Genomic DNA, 6,000 nt, shown 5'->3' with positions numbered 1-6,000 from the left:
TAAAATCTGTTAGCCTTCGACTAGTCACGGAATCATTCGACCGATCGTAGAGCAGTGTTTCTGCATCTTCGACCAGTCGTAGAATCTACGACTCGAAGTCCAGCGAAGATATTCAGGACCTACGACCAGTCGAAGGAAACCTACGACCAGTCGTAGGTGACCTACGACCAGTCGTAGAACTGTCTGCGCTTATCCCGCCTAATCTTTCAAATATCTGTTAGAGCTTCGACTAGTCGAAGAGCACTCTAGACCAGTCGAAGACCTGATCTTCTCACCTATAAATAGTGCACGAATCTCAGAAGAAATCATCGATTTAATTATAGTATTCAAGCCAATCTTCGTCGAACTTCTGAGAGATAATTTTGTGCTCCATCTAAGCTAAGTGTGCTTATTTAATATCTTCTTTCCTTAGCTTTATTTTAATTGATTTTGTTTCTGCTATTCCAATCTGATTTGAAAAGAGGAATTGTTATTCCCTTTCTTTGGAATCAAAATCAATTAAGGCAAGCCCTGTTTGGTTTAATTTAAAATCAATTAGATCTAGAACCATTGTAATCGAGTACTGGACATTGAACTTGGACATTCAATCATCTACTTTGATTTGGTTCTACCGGGCTGCTACAACGAAGAAGATATTCAGGTATTTTACATATTGTAAATTCCTTTCTATTATTTTGGTTTCTTTCAAGATTTGCCGAAAAAATCTTGTTATTTTGGTTATCTGAGGAAAGCCAGGAAAACTCAGAAGTGGGGGTTTTTAATTGTGTAAGCCCACATACAAAGACACAATTGTAAGGGTTTTGGGTGAACTGGGAAAACCATTTTGTTAGTGAACGCTAATATCCCCTGTGTGAGGATATTAGGAGTGGAGTAGCTTTTTGTGTGGCTGTTGGATAACAGTTGGTAAACACACAGGTGAACCACTATAAATCCTTTGAGTTGTGGTTAATTGATTTATTCTTTTAATTGTTTTTATTCTTTTTGTGGGATGTATGTATGTGGTGAATGTTGTAATTATTTCAAGCTTTGTGAGAATGTTGTAATAGCTTAGAATTTACTTTCTGCTATTCCTTTATAAGCTTGTTTTTCAATTTCATTTTGAAAGTTGTTCCAGCAAGGTTGCCCTGCCATTTTTATGGTGTATGGCTGTCCCTAGAACAATACATCTTTAATTACAAGTTATTTCAATTCAGTTCATATTTGTTTTTGTATTCCTCTTCGATTTGAGACTTGATACAAAGACCTTTCTAGAAATAAGGTTGTCCTACCATAAACTCTGTTTTTGGTGTAAGGTTGTCCGTAGAATAACGTTTGTATTAACCTCTCAAGATCTGAATTTTGAGGTTGTTTTTCTTTCCTGCATTATTATTTAATTTGGCTATCATTTTCTTTATTATTCCGCTGTTATAAGTTTTTATTTGGCATTGTCCTATTATAACCACCTCTAGGACATATAGCTTGGCCTTTTCAAGTGGTATAAAAGCCTAATAGCTCCTTTTAATTCTTGGATTTAATTCTGAGCTAACGATTTAAGCTATTTAAGATGTCAAATTTTGATAGCCTTTCAGTCACTAGGCCTCCACCCTTTGATGGCTCCAACTATGCTTATTGGAAAGCCAGAATGAGGATCTTCCTCAAATCAATGGATGAAAATGTGTGGCAAGCCACAGTGACTGAATGGAATCCTCCTATCATGGAAGTTACTGGGGTTGATGGTTCAAAGTCTATGAAAACCACACCATATTACCAATGGACCACCCTTCAGAAAAGTGAGAGTAGTGCAAATGCTAAAGCACTAAATGCAATTACTTGCGCACTATCACCGGATGAGTTCAAAAGAATCATCTCTTGTGATCGCAAAGCAAGCTTGGGATATATTAGAAATGACACACGAGGGTACTACAATTGTCATATAATCTAAAGTCCAACTCCTCACAACCAGATTTGAAGAAATTCATATGGAGGAAAATGAGATGTTTATGGACTTTTACACTAGATTGAATGACATTGTAAACTCAATGTGGGGTCTTGGCGATAAAATCCCAGAAAGTAAAGTATGTGCAAAAATATTACGCTCACTTCCTGAACGGTTCAATTCTAAAGTAACCGCAATCCAGGAACTTCGTGATACGGATAATATGAGGGTTGAAGAACTAGTTGGTTCTCTACAAACCTACGAGTTAAACTTTAAAGCTCCTAAAGGTAAATCTATCGCTCTAAAATCTTCTAAATGTAGTTCAGAAGAAAATTCTGATTCAGAAGATGACATGGCTCTTTTAGCTAAAAAATTTTATAAGATTTTCAAAAGCAAGAAAAGAGTTGATTTTCAAAAATCAAATGACAAAAAGAAGTTTAGACCCAAATCTCGAAAATCTTTGAAAGATAGTCAATGTTACAACTGTCAAGAATATGGGCACTTAGCAAATAGATGTCCTAAAAGGGACAAACCCAAGAAGAAGGGTATGTTGGCTACATGGGATGAATCATCTGATTCTGAAGGTTCTTCTGAATCAGAAGATTCTGAAACTGAGTCGGGCAATGAGGTTAAAGCTCTTATGACTCTAGCCAAATTCACATTTTCAGATAATGACTCTACAAGTGAAGAAAATCTGAATAGTGAATGTGAAAATGAAGATGATCTTCAAGATGCTTACAATGCCCTATATAAGGAAAGTTGTAAAATTGTTACAAACTTAAACTTCAAAAAGAAAAGTTTTCTAAACTCAAAAATTGTTTTGAATCGCTTGTCTTAGAAAAATCACAAATTTGATAATTTTGAAAAATCAAAATGCGATTTGGAATTTAAAAACTCTCAAATTGTTGATTTAAAATCTGAAATTGAGAAACTTAAAACTGAAGTTTCCTCTCTTCTGAGTTTAAAGGACACATGGAAATATGCCCAAGGTGATCCAAAGTTAGAAAAATTGTTATCCGAATCAAGAAAATGTGGCGATCGATCAGGGTTGGGCTATGATAAAAATCAACCTCCTAAACAAAAGTATACTCCTCCTATGTTTGTTAAAGGAGAGTCCTCAAACTCAAAAGGGAAAAGTACTTATCAAGATTTTTCTAAAAATTCAAAAACTTTTCAAAAACCTAGAAACAACCATGTCAACTTTAATCAGAATCGAAATCCACTAGCTGAAAAGATAGTTGATTTACTCAAGGAGCTATTAAAATCTAACTCTATAGGTCATTCCTACAAGTATACACAAAAGAAGACCAACTATGTTCCTAAACCCAAAACAATTATGAAATGGGTTCCTAAAGTCACCTGCTTGGTTGCTCACACCGCTTTCAAAGCAACAAGTCATTCAAAGTGGTACCTAGACAGTGGATGCTCCAGGCATATGACAGGTGACAAAGCTTTATTCACCGATCTGAAAGATATGACTAATGGGTCAGTCACATTTGGTGATGGTAGCAACTGCAAGATAATAGGCCAAGGTACGGTTCAACTTTTTAATCTTCCAGTGTTTAAAAATGTTTTATATGTTGAAGGCCTAAAGCACAACTTGCTTAGTATATCACAAATATGTGATAATAACCATAATGTTCGGTTTTCTAATCAAGGCTGTGAGATATTAAATAATAAGGGTTCTGTAATATTAACTGGACGTAGAACATCTGAAAATTGCTATATTATTAGTGAATCCAGCTCATCTAATCAAACATGTTACATGGTCCATACAGACGAGACTGATTTATGGCACAAACGTCTTGGACATATACATTATCGAAATTTATATCGATTGAGCAAACGAGAACTTGTAAGAGGTTTACCCAAACTTCAGAAATTAGATAAAATATGTGGTGAGTGCCAGATAGGCAAACAAACAAAGAACTCACACAAAAAGGTGAATTCAAATACCACATCAAGACCACTCGAACTTCTCCACATGGACTTGATAGGACCTACCAGAACGGAAAGTCGTGGTGGTAAAAAGTATATCTTGGTAATAGTTGATGACTTTACCAGATTCACTTGGGTAGTCTTCTTAAGGGATAAATCTGAAACCCTTGAAGAAGTAAGAAAAGTTCTCAAAAGGATTCAAACTGAAAAATCTTCTCAAATCAGTAAAATTCGTAGTGATCATGGATCTGAATTTGAGAATAGCAATTTTGAGAAGTTCTGTACCGACCTAGGAATATTACATGAATTCTCTGCTCCCAAAACTCCACAACAAAATGGAATTGTAGAAAGGAAGAATAGGGTGCTTCAAGAAATGGCTAATGTCATGTTGAATAGCATGAAGCTCTCTAAAAATCTTTGGGCTGAAGCAGTCAACACAACTTGCTATATTATTAACCGAGTCTACACAAAAAAAAGATAATAATAAGACGGCTTACGAATTGTGGTTCAATAAAAAGCCTACTGTTAAATACTTTCGAGTTTTTGGCAGCAAGTGCTATATTTTACGTGATCGTGAAAATTTGGGAAAGTTCGATACGAAGAGTGATGAAGGTATTTTTCTAGGATACTCTTTAAACAGTCGAGCTTATAGGGTCCTGAACAAAAGGACTGGTGTGATTCAAGAATCCATTAATGTTGTCATTGATGATCATTTAAACACACCAACTTCTAATTCAGATAATGATGAAGTACTAATCATTGATAAACCCGATACTTCATCAAATCAAACTGATTCTGAGTTGAGGACTGTTAAAGATCATCCAACCACACAAATTCTTGGAAACCCTCTCACCGGTGTTCGCACCCGTAGACAACTTGAGGATATATGTAATTATGTATGTTTTACATCCCAAATTGAACCATCTAACGTAAAAGAAGCTCTTGATGATGACCGGATTGTTGCGATGCAAGATGAACTCAACCAATTCATAAGAAATGATGTTTGGTATCTCGTACCAAGACCTAAAGATAAACACATCATTGGAACAAAATGGATTTTCAAAAATAAGTCTGATGAACGTGGAAATATAATTAGAAACAAGGCTAGACTGGTGGTACAAGGTTATACTCAAATTGAAGGGATTGATTTCGATGAAACCTTTGCACCAGTAGCACGTCTTGAATCTATCAGACTATTTATATCCATTGCATGTTTTAAAAAGATAAAGATCTATCAGATGGATGTAAAAAGTGCTTTTCTAAATGGCGATTTACATGAAGAAGTCTATGTTGAACAGCCAATGGGATTTGAAGATTCCAAAAATATTGATCATGTGTATCGGCTTATCAAGGCACTTTATGGATTAAAACAAGCACCTAGGGCATGGTATGAGAAACTAACAAAATTTCTTTTAATGTCATAATTTTCAATTGGGATCTGTTGATAAAACTATGTTTGTTAAAATACATAATGATCATATCTTAATGGTAGATTTTTTTGTTGTTTATATCATTTATGGATCAACTTGTACTGACTTGACTACTGAGTTTGCAGATTTGATGAAATCACAGTTTGAAATGAGCATGGTTGGGGAATTGACTTATTTCCTTGGATTGCAAGTAAAGCAACAATCTGAAGGAATATTCATTTCTCAATCTAAGTATGCCTTGAATCTAATTAAGAGATTTGGATTTGAGAATGGCAAGAATTTCGATACTCCTATGAGTACTACCCTGAAACTATCAAAAGACTCTAATGGTAAAAATGTTGACTCAAAACTTTATCGGAGTATGATTGGTAGTTTGTTATATTTAACTGCTAGTAGACCTGATATTTCTCTAAGTGTTGGTATTTGCGCAAGATATCAATCGGATCCAAAAGAATCTCAATTGATTGCTGTCAAGCGAATTATTAGATATGTCGCAAGTACTGTAAATCTCGGTCTCCGGTATCCTCATGAAACCAATGTTCAATTAGTTGGGTACTGGACTGGTAATCTAGATGATAGAAAATCAACCGGTGGTGGTTGTTTTTTTATTGGAAATTGTTTAGTTTCCTGGTTTAGTAAGAAACAAAATTCTATATCACTTTCAACAACTGAAGCTGAGTATATTGTACACAGCTTGTTTGGATGCAACGAATGCTA

This window comes from Magnolia sinica, chromosome 14, assembly GCF_029962835.1.
Source record: "Magnolia sinica isolate HGM2019 chromosome 14, MsV1, whole genome shotgun sequence".
Taxonomy (NCBI): Eukaryota; Viridiplantae; Streptophyta; class Magnoliopsida; order Magnoliales; family Magnoliaceae; genus Magnolia; species Magnolia sinica.
This window is presented reverse-complemented; position numbering follows the sequence as displayed.